General features: G+C 40.6%; 1 pseudogene; it reads left to right on the forward strand.

Annotated features, from left to right (window-relative positions):
* Positions 1-423: 423 nt before the first annotated feature.
* Positions 424-18,404, forward strand: LOC112099041 (annotated as a pseudogene).
* The last annotated feature ends 1,803 nt before the right edge of the window (positions 18,405-20,207 follow it).

Consider the following 20,207-nt stretch of genomic DNA (forward strand, 5'->3'; position numbering starts at 1 on the left):
ATATCATTATATTATAATATTAAAAAAAAACCCGTTATATATAGTCACAAATAATCAACAAAAAGAAAAATAAATAAACTAATGTTAGAATATAAATATGTTCTATCGTCTAAAAAAACTCTTCAAAAATAACCCAACACCAGAATATATAAATAGGTTAAAGTAAAAATAGAATGATGACAAGTTTAGTTTGTATTTAATACATTTTATACATGTGATCTGTGTTGTTACTAACAAGTAATAAATGTAACAACATGAACTTATATATGAAATAGAGATGCTTGAGGAGGCCTAAATGTTAAAGCTCTCGAACAGTAATAATAGTTAACTCGTCAATTTGATTAAGTTTCTAAACAAATCGGATTAGAATCCTCTTCTATCGATCTCAACTACCAGAAAGACCAAAAGCTCTTCTTCAATTCAATGGCTTTTACTGCTACTCCTTTATTCTCTTCCACGATACGTCTTCTGTTAAAGTCAGCACCAAATTCGGTGCTTGACTTTGACATTTCAAGCACCAACTTCGGTGCTTGGTTGGTGGTGCCGTAATACTTGAATTTTTAGTCCGTTATTGTTGATTTTTTGTCCATTATTTTACCTATAAATTGGAGTGTAAAAGAAAAGCAAATCCATCCCAAAAAAAAAAAAATTCATTTCCTCTTGTATTTAGGGGAATTTGAGAGTTAAATATAATTATTCTTAAATTGAGAGTTTTGGTTGTATTTACGACTTGAGTGAGAAAATATTATTTCAAAGAGTGTGGTTGTAATAATTTTCTACATAGTGAATATTTTCTCTGGTTGTCTTTTGACAATGGCCGTGGTTTTTCTCTGGATTTAGATTTTTCTACATAAATCTTGTGTTGTGAGATTGATATTGTTCTTTATTTAATTTTTCTATTAATTTGTTACTTAACAAATTGCTTGAAGTGATCTTGGGAGGAATCTCAATTTCTTAATAGCAGTGTCAGAGCCATTGATTGAAGTTTTGATGTTGGGGGCACTGTTTATGTATATAGTACTATTACGTATAAAACATTGTTGACGTATATGGTACTGTTCGTGTAAAGTAGTGGAAGCCAATCTAAATAGTTCGTGTTGAAGAGCAAACACTGATCTATAAAGCAAAAATGTCAAGATTGAAATTTTCAAGCCCAATGAAATTTGAAATAGAAAAATTAGATGGGAAAATCAACTTTGGCTTGTGGCAAATTCAAGTTAAGGATGTATTGATTTAATTTGGGTTACACAAGGCATTGAAGGGGAAGTCATACCCTACTTCCAATAGTGGCTCTAGAAAAGCTAGTATAAGCAATGAAGTTGGGGAAGGGTTAGATGATAGAGCTTCAAACAGCATATGACTGTGTCTAGTAAAGAATGTTTTTGCAAATATTCCTACAGGCAAAGAACTTTGGGACAGGCTAGAAAAGTTGTATCAGACAAAGAGCATCATAAATCAATTGTACTCGAAGGAGCAATTTCATGCACTACGAATGACTAAAGGTACAAAAATTTCTAATCACCTTAGTGTTCTCAATGATATTGTGATAGAACTAGAAGCCATTGGAATTAAAATTGAAGATGGAGACAAGGCGCTCAGGCTGTTGTGGTCAGTTCCAACTTCTTACAAACACTTGTTACCTACTTTGATGTATAGGAAAGAGATGGTAGTTTTGAAGAAGTTACTAGTACTTTACTTTCTGAAGAAAGAAGACTAAGTGGTGAAAGTAGTGAAATTACACATATCTCAACTTTGGCACTTATGGAAAATTGGAAGAAAAATAATTCTAAGAAGAAAGGAGTCCGTTCAAGGTGTGGACAATCGGGACACCTAAAAAGAGATTGTCATAGGATAAATGGAGCAAGATTAATAAGTGAGTCCAGATCAAATGATGATGACATCCTCATGGCATGTCGTTAATACCATGAAAGGGGATGTGTTACTACTAGCGAGTCCATAAGATTTGCACACAGGGCATGGCTGGTTTTGATGCAGGGTGTGTGGTGGAATTTATGTCAATGGCCAACGAATTTCCAAAGAAGCCAACATCGAAGTTGTACAATAAATTTTGGCAGGATATTTCAATATGTGCCGATATAAAATTCTTAGAATTGGTAATTAATTCTAAGTGAGTATACTCTTTATGATGGAGTATGATAATTCTCTATATATTATGATTATAGGTGAAGATAATAGAGAGTATAGTATGGAGATATGATTGATTCTCAGTCAAATCTCGAAGTGAGAGAATGTTAAAGTTAGCACCAAATTCGGTGCTTGACTTTGACATTTCAAACACCGGATTCGGTGCTTGGGTGGTGGTGTCGTAATGTTTGAATTTTTGGGTCATAATTGTTGAATTTTTGGCCATTATTTTGCCTACAAATTGGAGTGGAAGAAGAGCAAATCCATCCCAAAAAAAAAAAAAATTCATTTTCTCTTGTTTTTAGAGGGAATTTGAGAGTTAAATATAATTACTCTTAAATTGAAAGTTTTGGGTGTATTTAGAGCTTGCGTGAGAGAAAATTATTTTTAAGAGTGTGATTGTAATAATTTTCCACATAATATGTATTTTCTCTAGGCGTCTTTTGACAACGACCGTAGTTTTTCTCCGAATTTAGAGTTTTCCACGTAAATCTTGTGTTGTGAAATTGATATTGAGTCTCTATTTATTTTTTTTATTAATTTGTTACTTAACAAATGATTTGGAGTAATCTTGAGACGAATCTCAATTTCCTAACATCTTCGTCAATTGCTCTTCATCGGTCTAAATTCCTCAATTCTGATTTTGTCCCTTTGGTTTCTCATGATTCGTTTCACTTCTCCCGCAGATTTTTCGAACAAGGAATTTCTCTTTCGAGAAAAAAGTAAGTTCTCCTTTTTATTTATTTATGTCTTGTTTTTATTCGTAATTTGATTAACTTTTTGGAGAAGCACTTTTTGGGTTCTTTTTAAAAGTGTTTCTTCTTTAAGCTAATAAGAATATCTTTTGAGTTCTTTATTCATGAAAAATGATTTTTTGAGTCACTTAGAGTTAATCAGATCATTACTTAATTAAGATTTTGTCTAATTTTTTTATTTAAGCATAAAAATGAAATTGAAAATTTATGAAACAATAAAAAGGCTGTATAAAAGTCAAAGCTTCGTCAAAATTTGATATCTAGATTACTTCAAAGTATGATGTTTCTGTAGGATGTTATGTAGAAAATAGTTTACTGTGCTTTTTTTTTTCTTTTTGGGGGATGCATATTAACACTAACGAAGCATGGAGTTGTATAAATTCTCTTGTTGATGTTCTGGTCATAAGTGCTAATTATATGTTTTAAAATAAAGAAAAAAAATCAACCTGAATATGTATTAATACATCATCTTTGACATTGTATTTGTGGTTTTGTGACTTACTTCCACTGGCAGAGTTGTTCTATATTCATTTGTATTTTACTATAGTGCAAATTTATTGTTGGTTATATTAGCTACAATGACTTTGTTTTTTGGTTACTCAGTGTTTCTTGAATTGTTAAGCAGGAACATTTTGTTTGCTTCGTCCAATGGTACGAATGCTATGAGTTCAACCACCTTGGTTAGTCTCATGTTTCTACCCCTTCAATATTTTTCATTCTTTTTTATCTCTAATTTTTTAGAATTAAAATATGTGGTGATATGAGTTTAATATATGGTATGGAGGCGCATGATTTTGAAAATGATGTCTTTTGATTTGCATCAGTATAATCTTTTACCACTTTGACAGGCTGAATCTAAATATCGGTAGTTGAAAAGGAGGAGGATAATTTTGTGATGTCACTTTTTCCCATTCTTCTCTTGCTTTTATGGTATTGATGGTATGATGTCATGACGCGGACGCAATTATTTTAATGGCTTACGTTAGACCAAGATGTTGATTGTGTTCCGATGCCGCATGTTCTAATAGACCAGGATTCAAATTCTGATGCGACAATTTCACAACTCGGTTTTGGAGATCGTCTCGAAGCCCTCGTTGACACGGTGAATAAAAGAATCCACATGTCAATTTGCGATTCAGTCCATTTTGTTCATGAAAATTATAATTGTTTGTGGGATATGCCTCGACGAAGACCAGCAGTGATGAGCAGACATCTGGTAGCGGGGTTCCTCAAACATGTATATCTTGTAAGAGTCTGGTAGCCGGGGGAGCGGGAGCAGGAGCAGGAATATCCTGCTCGTCCACGAGTACGTCATCCACGGGGCCAATCTCCTGCTGGAAGCATAAAGCCATTCCTGTTACATTCCTGCTAAGGGTTGTGTCGAGGAGACCCGGTCAACAATAGTTGGCGAGAAGTGCTCTCCAGTCCGAGAATCAAGGCACGAAGGCCACGCGACCACCCACGACTACAGAAATGGCGCATCCACTTGCGAGAGGTGGGAAGATAACGAACGCGAATGGAGGGAAGGCCTAAGTTCAGAAATGGCCTATAAAAAGGTAGCCAACGAAGGTAAAAGGGTTAGAATTTTTGATATGATAACTAAGATAAAGAGAGCTTCTTAGATCGGATACTAGGAATAAGTCATAAGATTAGTGGCTAGTGTTTCCAAAGGCACAAAACCTTCATTTCTAACTTGAGCGTCGAAGGGTTTACGCCGGGGAAACAACCGGCGTACTCTGACCTGCTTTTGTGTACGCAGGAACTTCTAGAGAAGAAGCCTTACGAGGAGAGATCCTGGTCGTGGCAGAGTTGATCGAGCAGAGATCCTGGTCGTGGTAAAGAGGGCAACCAGAATCTCGCATCAACATTTTGGCGCCGTCTATGGGGAGCTGATCAAAAAGCTTCTGTTGACAGCAAGAAGAGGAGTAAATCAAGTGAAAAAACAATGGAGGCAGGAGGAAGTAGTGCACAAGGGGGTGATATGAGGCTTAATGATTCCGTGACGCTGAGGGAGATAGCCAGTGAAGCACGGGAAAAAGCCATGTTTGACCGGATGGAAAAGCAGATGGAGACCCTGACAACCATCCTACATGAGCTGCGGAGTGAACGAAGGAGAACCCAGGAGGAAAGGGTGAGAGGTGACAGAGTGACACCAGGTCGCGATAGTACGAGGAGAAGTCAAACTACCAGGAGATTTGGTGGTGAGAGAGGTAACTTATCTCTGCGGGGAGAAATTCATAGAGGGGAAGAGCAACCCCCCGGAAGACAGATTTTTGAAGAGGACGACGGGGTGGCGAATGCAGAGGAAACAGAGCTCAGGCAACACTTACATGATGTAGAGCAAGAGCGGGATCAAGTTACAGCACGTGATCCTGGACGTGTAGTGCAGCTGGAGGAGGAAGTGGGCAGACTAGCGCAGGTAATTGATGACATGCAAGGAAGGAACAGAGCACCTGGTTGGAGGATAATGCTGGACGGAGAATCCCCGCTCTCTGCAGAGATCATGGGGACAGTCATTCCAAGAGATTTTTGCCTCCCAAACCTTAGATATTCGGGACAAACTGATCCATTGGTGCACATAGAGCGCTTCAACGACATAATCGGGGTGCAAGGATTATCTCAGGCCGAAAGATGCAGGGTGTTCCCACTATCTCTAGAGGGACGTGCACGTGAGTGGTACAGGAAATTTCCTCGGGGGAGCATTAAAACCTTCGAGCAGATGTGCCAGGAATTTGCAGAGCAGTTTCGTGGGGCAATGGCACCAGAAGATGATATGATGGAGCTGATGAGCATGAAGCAGAGAGAGGAGGAAACCCTTCGGGAATTCATCAAAAGGTTCCACCGTGCTGTCCTCGACTTAGGAGCCTTCAACCATCCTCAGACATTAAGGGGGTTGAAAGAAGGAGTGAAGATCAGACGGTTGTGGTACAACTTGAGAAGCCTAGCTATTCAGACATATTCAGCCGCTTACGAGCAGGCTAAGAGAGACATAGAAATCGATGAGGAAAAGGCAACACAGATTAAAACCGACTAGCTAGAAGGGTCGAAGAGGAAAGAGAAGAGAGCCGTACCAGGAAATGGGCCGATCAAGAGGAGGGACCACCATGCCTCAGGTAGCGGTGCAGGAGGTCAAGTAACAGCTTACCAGCCTCATCAGAGGCCACCACAGTATCAGCGCAGCAGAGCGCAACCTCCTCGCTCACCAGCTAGGGAGCCTTGGAGAAGGCATGACGCGGCATATGGTCATCTTCACTCACACCCCCATGGTAGTAGAGGGAGCAGACCAGAAGCGTTGCCACCACCTCCAACTCAGAGTGGCACAAACAGAGAAAGGGCAGTGCACATGATCGACCAGGACCAAGACTATGGGCGGTATACTTCCTTGAAGATGTCTCTGGACGAGGTGTACGAGGCCATAAAGGACCGGGGACTACTGTACCTCCTTGCCCCAATAATAAAGCTACCCAGCAGGAGGGATAGGGGACGCTATTGTAAGTTCCATGGCACTCATGGCCATACCACTGCAGAATGCAAAGATCTCAAGACCCAGGTTGAAGATTTGGTGAGGAATCGATACCTGAACGAGTTTATAGATGGGACTTTTCCGATGGTGACCTCGACATGTGAAGGGGAGCAGAGTAACAGAAACTTGAGGCGTGAGCAGCCTACAGTAAGGGTGATAGCTGGGGGCCCAACATTGGCCGGAGATTCCAACAGATCGAGGAAGAATTATGCTAGATACACCATGACTAGTAAAGAGGTATTTTTCAACACCCCAGCAGCCAAACGAGCAAGAGTCAGGCAAGTGCCAATCATGTGGATAGATGAGGATGAAGAATGGATTCTATACCCCCACGAGGATGCTTTAGTCATCAAGGCCACTGTTGCTAGTAAGAAGTTTGACCGGATACTAGTTGACACAAGGAGCTCAGTTGATGTGTTGTTTAAGTCAACTCTAGAGGAGATCGGAATAGCAGACCTGAAGTTGGAGTACACTAATACCTCCTTGAAGGGGTTTGGAGGAGGAAAACTGGTCTTTCTGGGCGTGGTCGAGCTGCCTATCACGATTGGAAGCTCCCCGACATAAAGGACTATGATATTGGACTTTGTGGTGGTGGATGAAGAGGGTCCTTACCAGATGATCCTAGGTCGGCCATTTCTGAGGATGAGCAAAGCGGTACTGTCCAACCATTATTTAGCTCCCAAGTACTGGGTGAATGGGGTAGTTGGAGTGGTATGAGGAGACCAGAGAATCGCACGAAGCTGTTACTCCTCGGCAGCAAGGGAAGCAATGCAAATAACATCCCTTGATACCCAAGTAGAAAATAAGAATGGCAGACAAGAACCTGTAGAGGAGCTGGAGACAATAAGCTTGAGACTAGAGAATCTAGAAAAAACGATTAGAATCGGGTCGAGACTTAAAGAAGAGTAGAAGCAGGAGTTGGTGCAATGCTTGCGGGCTCATGCAGATTTGTTTGCTTGGACACATGAAGACATGCCAGGGATTGATCCTGAGATAGCATGTCATAAGCTGGCAATAAAGAAAGGTGCTTGGGTAGTAAGGCAGAAAAGAAGGTGCTTCAACCAGGAGAGGTATGAGGCTATAAATGGCGAGGTGGAGAAGCTCTTGAAAGCAGGGTTCATTCGGGAAGTCAATTATCCTAAGTGGATATCGAATGTGGTGTTGGTAAAGAAGGCTAATGGCAAGTGGAGGATGTGTGTAGATTTCACAGATCTCAATAAGGCATGCCCGATAGACAGCTTTCCCTTACCAAAGATCGACCAGCTAGTAGATTCAACAGCTGGACACGGCCTGCTTAGCTTCATAGATGCATTTTCGGGATACAACAAAATCCCCATGTACGAGCAGGATGAGGAGAGCACGGCTTTTATTACTAACCAGGGTCTGTTCTGTTACAGGGTAATGCCATTTGGTCTTAAAAATGTTGGGGCCACATACCAGAGGTTGGTGAATAGAATCTTTAAGCCGTTGATTGGGAGAACAATGGAGGTGTACGTGGATGACATGATAACCAAGTCGAAAATCCCGAAGGAACATGTCAAGCACCTCGAGGAGACGTTTGGACTTTTGAGGAAGTACAAGATGAAGCTCAACCCGGAAAAGTGTGCTTTTGGGGTCGAGTCAGGGAAATTCCTTAGATTTATGGTGAGTCATAGGGGGATTGAAGCGAATCCCGAGAAGATCTAGGCGATCGTGCAGATGAGGTCTCCTCGTAACCTGAAGGAGATGCAGAGCCTTACGGGGAGGTTAGCGGCATTGAGCCGATTCATATCCAAGGCTACAGACAAGTGTTAGTCATTCTTTCAAGTGATAAGGAGGGGGAAGAAAACAGAATGGACCCCAGAATACGAGGAAGCCTTCCAGAGCTTGAAGCAATATTTACAGCAAGCACCTCTGTTGTCCACACCGAGGGATCAGGACAAGTTATTTCTGTATTTGGCGGTATCAGATCGGGCCACAAGTTCTGTTCTGGTGAGAGAAGAAGAAGGGGTTCAGTATCCGATATACTACACCAGCCAGGCCCTGCTCGACGCTGAGACCAGATAACCCCCGTTGGAGAAATGGGCACTCGCCCTTGTGGTTGTTGCTCAAAAGCTGAGGCCGTACTTTCAAGCATTCCCCGTCTCGGTAATAACAAACCAGCCGTTGCATCAAATCCTACACAAGCCGGATGCTTCTGGTCGGCTCGTGAAGTGGGCTATAAAGCTGAGCGAGTTCGACATTGATTACAAACTCTGAGCAGCGATAAAGGCTCAAGCAATGGCCGATTACGTAGCAGAATTTGCAGAGCCCGAGATATGTTTGGACCAGCTGGATATTGATACAGACAGCAGCGAAGCCCAAGTATGGCAGATGTCTGTAGATGGGTCATCAGGGGAGCAGGGATCAGGAGCAGGAATTGTCTTGGAAGGGCCAGAGGGGGATGAGATCTCTTATGCTGTAAAGTTAGAATTCGCAGCCACAAATAACCAGGCAGAGTACGAAGCCTTGATAGTAGGTCTGGAATTGGCTAAGGCAGTGAAAGCAGATAGAGTGAAGATCAGAACTGATTCCCAGCTGGTTGCAAATCATGTCAGTGAAAGATTTCAACCGAGAGAGGAGAAGATGAAGCAGTACCTGAAGATAGTCAGGCAGATAATGGAGAAATTCGAAGCGGTTGAGGTGATACAAATCCCAAGGGAGCAGAATAGTCGAGCAGATATTCTGGTCAGGATGGCAGCTGTAGCAGACCCGAAAATGCCCAAGTCGATCCCTTTGGAAGTAAAAACCAACCCTAGCATCGAGCAGAATTTGGAGGTTATGCAGATAGAACAAAAAGGCTCGTGGATGGATTCGATAGTTTCATACCTTAGAGATGAGGTATTACCACCAGATAAGTTACGAGCTCGGAAGATCAGAGCCCAGGCATTGAGGTACACGATGATTGATGGGGTACTATATCGGCGAGAGTATACGCTACCGTTCCTTCGGTGTTTGGATGAGGACGATGCCGACTACGTACTGAGAGAAGTACATGAAGGAATCTGCAGAAACCATTCTGGTGGGAGGTCCCTGGCCCACAAAGTTCTAAGGCAGGGATATTTCTGGCCGACAATGCACCAGGATGCGCAGGAGAAGACCAGGAGCTGTGTAAGCTGCCAGAGTTTTACAAGTTTCTCCAACCAACCACCAGAGAAACTCACCTCTATGGCCTCCCCTTGGCCTTTTGCTTAATGGGAAATTGATCTGATCGACCCATTGCCAAAGGGACGAGGAGCAGCAACACATGCAATAGTTGCGATAAACTACTTCACGAAGTGGATAGAGGTAGAAGCCCTTAGCAGGATCACAGAGAAGAAGACAACAAACTTTGTGTGGAGAAACCTGGTCTGTCGGTACGGGATCCCTTATGCCTTGGTAATGGATAATGGCAGGCAGTTCGATAATCACAGCTTCATGGATTTCTGCCAGAATCTCGGCATAGAGTTGAAGTATTGCTCGCCTGCTCACCCTCAATCTATTGGACAAGTAGAAGCAGCCAACAAGACGATCAAGAGGCTTTTGAAAATCAGGCTTGGAGCAAAAAAAGGTGTATGGGTTGATGAGCTGTCAGGTGTTTTATGGGCATACAGGACAACCCACAAAACAGCAACTGGGGAGACACCGTTCGCCTTGGCTTTCGGACATGAAGCAGTCGTACCAACCGAGATAGGAATGACCACGCACCGGATAGATCATTTCAATGAGCAGGAGAACGATGAGCAGATGTGCCTGAATCTAGATTTGCTAACGGAAAAGAGGGAGCAAACAGCCGAGCGATCAGCCATTTACCAACAGAGGGTTGCTCGGTATTATAACCAGAAGGTGAATGTATGGCAGTTCAAGGTCGGAGATTGGGTGTTAAGGAGAGTGAATCAGAACACGAAAGACTCGGCCCAGGGAGTACTCGGACCAAATTGGGAGGGGCCATACAGGGTCAAGCAGCTAGTTGGACCTGGAGCTTACAAGTTGGTTCGCACAGATGGCCACGAGGTGAAACGCCCATGGAACACAGCACACCTCAGGAAATATTTCCAGTAAGAATTGTTTGTGTTTTCAAGTTATTTCTGTTCGTGCTCGTTGTTATTTATTTTATGTCAAAGCAATCTCATGTAAGTTGAATCCTGCAATTAATGAAACGTCAAGGAATTTCATTCACTTGAAACTTTGGAAAAATTTCTAAGACATGCAAAGGCTCATCAAGTCTCAAAGCCTATCTTATGGCGAGACCAGAAGCCAAGCATGCCAGGATCTGCTCGACCACGCGAAGGCGAGCAGACTCCCAAGCATTGGAAAAATTTCTAAGGCATGCAAAGGCTCATCAAGTCTCAAAGCCTGTCTTATGGCGAGACCAGAAGCCAAGCGTGCCAGGATCTGCTCGACCAAGCGAAGGCGAGCAGAATCCAAGCATTGGAAAAATTTCTAAGGCATGCAAAGGCTCATCAAGTCTCAAAGCCTGTCTTATGGCGAGACCAGAAGCCAAGCGTGCCAGGATCTGCTCAACCAAGCGAAGGCGAGCAGACTCTTAAAAAAATAATAATAATAATAGTGATAATAACTCGCAACTACAACACAAGAAAGCAAGCAAAAATATTTTTTATTAATCTGCCAATAACTAACAAGGCTGATAGCCTTCACATACAAGGTTCATTACAACACAAGAAACATGTTTAAGAAGACGGCGGGTCAGTAAGCCGAGCAGCCTCAGTTGGCTGGTCCACCTCAGGTGCAAGGGGGTATCACCAGTTGCATCCGGGGGGGTACTCGTCTCACCAACATCAGCAAGGATTGCACGAGGAGGAGAATTTTCCTCCTCGACCATAATTAGCTCCACCACTTCGGCATCCTCTTTCGCCGCCTCCTCGTCCATGTGTTGAGCAACACCGGCTGCAAGGTCATCCATCTTCAGATCAAGGTGCTGCTTCCCAAAGACGGCTATGATGTAATAATAGGAATGTCGGAGTCCCTGGTCGTATTGGTTGTCAGCTTCCTTCTCCAAGTTCGGAGAGATTCAAACTGAGCCTCGTACATAATCTTCTGCCTTTGCAGATCCTCCTTGACCTTAGTCACCTCTTCCTCGAGAGTAATACCCTTTGCTTGAGCAAGAGATTCTTGCTCTATCAGCTTCAGATTCTCGAGATTCAAGTCTCCTGCTTTCTTCTCAGCAGCATCAACTCTGGTCATCGCCGATTGAATATCCTCCTTCATCTTCCGATCGTAACGACCAACCTTGGCCTTATAGTAAGTGGTCATGTAGCCGAGATGGAAGGCGCTATACTGCATGGCCCCCACCAACTTACCCAGGGTGCAGCCGTCAAAGTCCTCTAGGTCCTTCTTGCTCACGAGTTTAGAAAGCTCGTTCATATAAGGGGCCAAATGTTCTGTTCGATTGTCAGACAGACGAGATATCGGCCCGACGGGAGGGGAAGAGAAAGCAGGATCGGTGGCTGCTCTGCTAGTCTCTCCGACTTTGGCAGGAGGAGGAGGAGGTAGAGTCTGCAAGGGAGGAACCTACTGCACGATATTCACCCACTTCGCAGTAGGAGCGTCTTTATTCTGGTTCCGCTTGGTAGTTTGAGGTCGAGAACGTTTCCTAGTCAGAGCATCCTCCATCTTATGGTTGGGGGGCACCAAGCAAAATTCAACCAGGTTATAAGTGGTCAGCAGCTCCCGGTGCGAGCAGGAATTGGCCAGTACAGTCTCGACCCGCTTGAGCTGGTCGGGTTTAAGCGGAAAGTGAACACCTCAAGAACCTGCAAAACGAATAGACATTTGGTTAGAGACAAATCAACAAAGTGAGAACAACTATGGAGACAAGACATCTAAAACGAGCAGGCAACCTGGGACCACGAAACGAGGTGGGACGCGATAATCCTTCCCATTAACCTGTACAACTTGACCCCAGGGACCCCTAGCGACAAAGAACTTTTTCTTCCAATTCCCACCACCACCAGTAGGAAGGTCGGTTATGGGTTTCCTGGTCTTAGTACTTGATTGGAAGTAATACCAGCCGGCATCTTTGGGGCTGCTTTTCAGCTGGTACAGGTGCTTCACCTCATCGACCGTGGGCTCGCTTTGGCAACATCTGTCCCACAATATGAACAGACCAGAGAGTACTCTCCACCCGTGGGGGTTCAGCTGACCAGGAGCTAGATTTAGCCCGTTAAGTATCCGGGCAAAATAGGGTTGCAAGGGGCACCTCAGCCCATACTTAAAACTCTCCAAGAACAGGGTAACATATCCCCTAGGAGGCCGGCTAGGAGTATCCTTCTTTCCTGCGATCTTAAGAGGTATTTCACCAGGAATACTATACCTAAGCCGGAGGTCAGTGAGCTCGTCAAATGTGGTCGTGCACGTAATATAATCAATAGCGTAATCCCGCGATAGGGCTCTACTTCCTACTGTACTCCGCCCTTCTGGTCGCGATGTTCCTGATGGGGATACCTCACCAGAATCACCTCTTTGATCCTCACTCAGGGTGTTTTCCAAGCCAGAAGATCCCTCCTTACCGTTATTTCAGCTCGAGGAGGTTGTTTGGGAGGATATCCTCCTAGCGCTAGTCCCAACACTAGATCTAATATGTTCTAAGGGGATCCCAGGGTCAAAGGCAGGGTCGGTGAGCAGACTAGGCAGGAAGCCTAACTCATCGTCATCAGCCTCAATGACTTTCTCTTTACCTTTTGACATTCCCTAAACTATAACCAGAGCACCACCACCAACTACTACCCAAGCAAAGTAAAGAGAAAAGAAATTATCAACAACTATTCGAGACCGAGGAGATAGAAGTAGTACCTGAAGTAGTGGTTCATTCGGAGAAAGACGAAGGGAGGCTTTTTACCGGAACTTCTTCGCTGGAGAGATAGAGATAGAGACAGAGAAGGAGTAATGGCGAATCTTTCTTTTGAGGGGTTTTGGGTCTTCCTAATAGAGAACAAACTCTTGGGTTGCCAGCATTTAACGGCACCAAATCTCAAGGGTCTCGAAACCGTCGGTTTAAAATTCAAATAAAGGGCTAGATTTCTGTCACATCACCTCGTTCGTAATTAAATGCAACACGACTCTTGGCAGCCTTTTCCAATCCCGCGCTAGCAAGGACTGTCGAGTTTCTACTGTCGGCTCACTACGTTACCCAACACTAGAAACTGGGGGACCGGTGTTTGTGGGATATGCCTCGATGAAGACCAGCAGTGATGAGCAGACATCTGGTAGCGGGGTTCCCCAAACAGGTATATCTTGTAAGAGTCTAGTAGCCAGGGGAGCAGGAGCAGGAATATCCTGCTCGTCCACGAGTACGTCATCCACGAGGCCAATCTCCTACTAGAAGCATAAAGTCATTCCTGCTACATTCCTGCTAAGGGTTGTGTCGAGGAGACCCGGTCAACGACAGTTGGCGAGACGTGCTCTCCAGTCCGAGAATCAAGGCACGAAGGCCACGCGACCACCCACGACTACAGAAATGGCTCATCCACTTTCGAGAGGTGGGAAGATAACGAGCGTGAATGAAGGGAAGGCCTAAGTTCAGAAGTGGCCTATAAAAAGGTAGCCAACGAAGGTAAAAGGGTTAGAATTTTTGATATGATAACTAAGATAAAGAGAGCTCTAAAGATCGGATACTAAGAATAAGTCATACGATTAGCGGCTAGTGTTTCCAAAGGCACAAAACCTTCATTTCTGACTTGAGCGTAGGAGGGTTTACGCTGGGGAAACAACCGGCGTACTCTGACCTGCTTTTGTGTACGTAGGAACTTCTGGAGAAGAAGCCTTACGAGGAGAGATCCTGGTCGTGGCAGAGTTGATCGAGCAGAGATCCTGATCGTGGTAAAGAGGGCAACCAGAATCTCGCATCAACAATAATGTTGTCACCTACATTCATTATAGAGTGCCACTGGGTTTTTCAAAAAATGCCAGCCTTCACCCATTATAGTTCTCCCTTCATTATACAATTTCCCAAACCTCTTTTGTTTAAATGGGGTAAGAATTACTCTACTAGAAGGCATGGTAAATATCATTTTTGTTTTCTTTTTAAACTTTTCCTGTTACTTCAACTACGAGGATTCATGGAAGGAGGTTGTCTCAGTTTCTCTATGTAAAGAAATATACTTTCTCAATATCTTTAAAATCCCAGCAGATTACATTTTCCGTTTGTTTTAATCCAACAAACTGGGGAGACATAGTCGTCTAACTGCAGCCATGTAAAAAGTATCAAAAGCAGCAATTTTGTTCGTTGATGTTTGGTGGGAAATACAGTAGTTTCAGGTGTTAAATTTTGCTATTCTCACCTACTATTTCTGATGACTGGTCTTATTCTGGTACAATGTGTCCATAATAGACTTTGGAGCTTACCTGGTTACTTAATTCAATATGGATTACTTGAGACTTTTTGTCCTCTAGGAAGATGAGTGCTTTTGTTCATTTTTTCTTTACTTGGCCAGATGAATGCGCCGATGGACTTGGGATTGGATGTGGCCAAAGGAACCGTTCATACTGAAGGATCAGTCAAGAAAATAAAATTTTTATCACCTATTATTTCACCTGGTTACTGGACTGTGAATGCTTTTCAAGTTTATATGCTCATATCTTCTTTCATAATTGATCATCTTTTTCAAACAGTAAGTTCAACTACTGGTTGTAAAACTTCAACTGCCCTGGGTTTTCTAGAATAATGATGATGAGTTACATAAGAAATTTTATTATTGATAAATGTTTATGCCTTTGATTTGCACTAGGCATAATTTCTTTACAGGCTCCGATACATTTGTTGCAATTTATTGACTTTTATAGTCCCTTTTTGTTTCAAAGTGGAAAGGAAGGTCTGAGCCTATTGTCAGAACCTTGATTAAAAAGCCCTGACACCTACCATGTTGCATTTACTTCAACGTGTGTCAATAAATCATGTTTGTTCATGCCCAAAGCAACAACTTATAAATTGTTTTACATTTTACTGTGAGCCGACATTCTGTTTTATATCATGAAAGTGCAAAAAAGGCTCGATTTGTATGATATTTTGCATGTAAGTTGACTCGTAATGTATGATAACTTTGGCTATTTTCCCATTTGCTATTATCATGTCGACATGTGTCCCATGCATATATGAGGACATGAATTGTACTTTGGAGTGGGCACAATTTATGAGTAAAATATCAACTATTATATGTTTGCAAGTTCTTAGCTCTGTCAGATTGATTTTTGTTATGCTGGAGACACCGGGTGCAAAGTTGAAGATCTTGGCTTGCTAGAGAGAAATTGACTTACCATCATTAACAATCTTTTGAAGTAACATCTAATAGCCCTTAAGTACTTGTACCTGCATTTTTGTTGTTTCTACATGGGTTTGCAGTACGAAAAGGTCCCCAAATATCACAATGAATAAGATCAAATGAATGCAAAGTTTAAATAGAACTTGAAAAAAATGGTAAACGAGTTTGCTTATCCAAAGGGCAAGTTTCACAGGAATGTTGAGAATCAAATACAAATGAAGGTGCTTTCGAGGGATGTCCTAACCGCTTGTGCCAAGTAACATGTGTAGTAGAATCAACGTGATGGGTGATTGAAAAAGAAGTTGGTGCAAACTTCACTTGAGGAACAAAGTAGTACAAGCCATTAAGATGCTTCCCCAAGCCAATCATTTTCTTCGAAGATAGGTCTTGCAATATACAGAAAGTGGGAAAAAAATAGATTGAACAATTCAAGGCAGTAGTAAGTTGACTCACTGAAAGAAAATTGACATGAAAGGATAGTGCACATAAGACATTATTAACATGTAGGTGGTTTGAGAGTTGTGTTGAGCCAATTCCAGTTATCTTAGAATAGGCACCATTAGGCAAGGTTACTTGAGAATATAAAGATGTTTTAATAGGTATTGAAGTTGCTATATGATTTGTTGCACCGCTATCAATAATCTGGTGATTCCAGTCTGTCTTTTGTGTATTGAAGGATGAGCAGAAAGGTATAGGAATACCTATGTAGTTTGCTTGAGCAGGATTGTTACCATTTCTAAAGAAAGCATTGATTTGGGTAAGCTCTTCAAAGGTAAATTGGGGAGTTACTTCAGTTGGTGTCTTTGCTAAGTTCTGATTCATTTCAGCATTGGTTTGATGCACAACAGGTTGTTTGCGTCGATTTGGAGGCTGAACGTCTTTTCCATGAATCTTTATGACCAATTGGTAGTAATAATGATCTACTGTGTGAGTCGTGCCCTCATAATAAGTACAAAAGAAAGATTTCTTAGTTCCCTGTGGCTTGGAATTAGAGAATGACCCTTGTCTGGTTTGTTGTTGAGCATCAAATTGTGGTTATCTAGAATTGTCATGAGTTTTGATACTCATGGCATGAATGAGATCAATGCATTTGGCTTCAGTAAGTCATCGTTGTTTTTCTTCCTCACAAAGAAGAAAATATGCCTTTTTGACAGTTGGTAGAGGATACATTAACATGATTTGTCCTGGCAAAGCTGAGTATGTTTCAGTCAATCCCATGAGGAATTGTCCCAACCTAATTCTTCTCTTTCTTTCAAGTCTTTTTGTCCTCCACAATGCACGTGATTGAAGGACTGCAAGTAATTAGCTCATCCCACAACATTTTCATCTTTGTGTAATAGGAAAAAATTGAATCTTGATTTTGTTTCAATTCAACAATAGATGGTTGAGTTTGATAATGGTGGGAAAAATCACCTTGAGAGAAACGTTCTTGAAGGTCTGTCCAAATCTCTGATGGTGTCTCTAAATAGAGTACACTATTTGCAAGCTCCTGATTTAGAGAGTTAAAGATCCAAGAAAGCACCATATCGTTGCAGCGCTGCCATAAAGAATATTTTGGATCATTTTTATGTGGTGTCTGAATGGTTCCTTTAATGAATCCCAGTTTGTTTTTGGCACTGAGACTCACTAGCATAGATCTCTTCCACATAGCATAATTTGTTCCATCTAAGACTTTTGGAACAAGAATCATGCCAGGATGATTAGAAGCATGAAGAAAAAGAGGGTCCGAGGAATCAATCGTAGATGTAGACATAGTGTGATAAAAAGTTTGAGAAGATATATACTTTGGTGAATGATTGTGATTGCTATCACTATCACTATCAATATCATCCATAAAAAAAATAGAAGCAGAAGTGTTTTACTGAATTAAACCATTGCTCTGATACCATGAGAAAATAAAATTTGACAAGAACTTTGTTTTTATTCTGCAATTGCTTACAGTAGAATTGGAGAGAACTTATATACAAGTTCACAAGAGCAATTTTTCACACATTATGAGCTAAATCAAAGGAAAGCAAATAACAATCTCATATTCAAAGGGATTACAAATCAACTACATATAAAGAAAAATCTTCTCAATTATTCAAATGAAGCCAACCAAATCCTAACATTAATTGCCCATTATCCATGCAGTTCTTTGTTTTCTTTGGTTGATTACACCACTTTTCAGTCAATCTTGGATTTTGGTTGTTATTAGTTGAGAATTTTTTTGTCCCCCTATATAATTTGTTTAATATCTCAAACTTTGAATATGGTCATTGATTGTTCTAATCAGATTATTATTTCATTTTCTATATTGTGCCAGATTAGCACACAAAATAAAAGAAAACATGAAATATTGCCAATTTCTAAGCCCATCTTCTTTGTGGTCACAAGGGTGTAAATTTAATCTCTGTTATACGAGATACCTTGCTCAGTGTGCAGTAGATCTCTTGCATATTCTTAATGTAATTCTACAGATTGGTAAAATTTAGTGGCTTTTTTAATGGCAGCTTGATGTTGATATTGCCACTCATATACATGTCAAGGAAGATGGACCTAAGACAAGGTTTGCATCTTCTATATATTTTGATTCAAATGCATGCGCTCTCACTCTAAAATTCAAGCACCAAACAACAATGAATAAAAGAATCACCATGGCAAAAATAGATCAATGTTACTTTTTGTTGCTTTAAAAATAGTTTTGCAGTGGAAATATCAAGATGACATTTCTCCTACAATATATGGAATTACTATAATCTAAAAATCATACTTTTGCTTTCTCGTAGAACAAATTTAAGCTTCCAAATCATGATTTGTCACTACCAATCTCATTAGATCATGATCCGTCACTAACGATCTTTCAAGTTATGACTAAAGTTTGATCTGCACTTGACGTATGACCTTCTTTATCACTGTTGAAAGCAACTAGGAAAAGAAAAATTTTCCTCTCAAAGTTAGAGAGAAAAACTTTTTTTTCTCTTATCTGTATATTATGGCTCCTGTATCCCTTTTCTTAAAGAAACAAAACTATCTATATCCCCATTAGTGAAAGCCCTAGGTTTCTTATTTATCTCCTTCTTTTAATTCTATTAAATAAAAATATTTGATTTCAATTAAAATAAGATAAAGCCCAAAAGTGGTGTTACTTGTCCAACCCAAAAGTAGCATTACCTTATAAAATAACAGAAGGCCCCTTATACACAAGCATATTAAATAAAGCCTCCCACTAAATATTATATTTAGGCTTTCAATCCAAATAACTAGTTATTTTGCTTATCAATCCAATAATGGTGCAATTAATTAAATGAGCTAACATAGGGATCATATGGTTATATATAATAGTGACTATAATAATTAGGTTTGTAATTAAACTAGTCTGATTATTTAATTCCAAATATACTCCACTAAAAAATTTGAACTGACCTCCATAATTGTATGTTATTTATGATAGTGTTCTCAAATAATAACTTGACCCATACCACATTGATTTCTTTATTGACCACTTCTTTGTACCACATCACTAATTAAATTGATATCTCAACTATCCAATCAATTTAATTACATCATATCTCTCGACACTTACTGGTTTTCTCTAATGATCATTTTCAACATACTAATTATATTGACTCACTCTGGCTAGAGAATTCTATGATCAAGTACCGAAAACCTATCAAGAGATGTTGTACGAATCTATATTGTTAATCTATAATCCTGCTGCTTATAATTGTTTCCACCAAGATACCTAGTAATCTTGACTACAAATGTATGTTGACACACTCTGCCCAGAGAATTCTATGATCAAGTACCGAAAACATGTCAAGAGATGTGTTGTACGAATTCTATATTGTTAATCTATAATCTCACTGCTTACAATTGCTTCCACCAAGATACCTACAAATAAAATGAATGCCTGTGAGATTTAATAAATCTGACAATCATACTAATTATATTGACACACTCTGACCAGAGAATTCTATGATTAAGTACCGAAAACCTATCAAGAGATGTGCTGTATGAATTTTATATTGTTAATCTATAATCTCGCTGCTTACAATTACTTCCACCAAGATACCTAGTACTCTTGACTACACCAAGATACCTACAAATAAAATCATTGCCTATGAGATTTAATAAGTTTGACAGCCATTTCAACGTTAATTAAATCTCATGTATGATTCAGTCAATGTAGTCAAACTGTATCAGTAAATTTATAAATGATTTAGACAAATCATTTAATGAATTTACTACAGTCTAAAGATAAATAGAGCACCCAACTCTATTTATCAACTATGAACTTAATTTATTTAATCATAAAATAACTTGTATTTATGTTTTTTTAAACCTATATGATGATCACATAAATACATATAATATGATTAAACAGACTTTATTTAAAATATTTATGCAATTAAAATATTTAAAAAATATCTCAAATATTTTTTTAATAAAAAAAAATAATCAACATGCTTTAAACAACAAATAATCCCAACACTTTTAATATCAGCAGATTGTATAATATTTAGAGTG

Source organism: Citrus clementina, unplaced genomic scaffold (genome assembly GCF_000493195.1).
Source record: "Citrus clementina cultivar Clemenules unplaced genomic scaffold, Citrus_clementina_v1.0 scaffold_4, whole genome shotgun sequence".
Classification (NCBI taxonomy): Eukaryota; Viridiplantae; Streptophyta; class Magnoliopsida; order Sapindales; family Rutaceae; genus Citrus; species Citrus x clementina.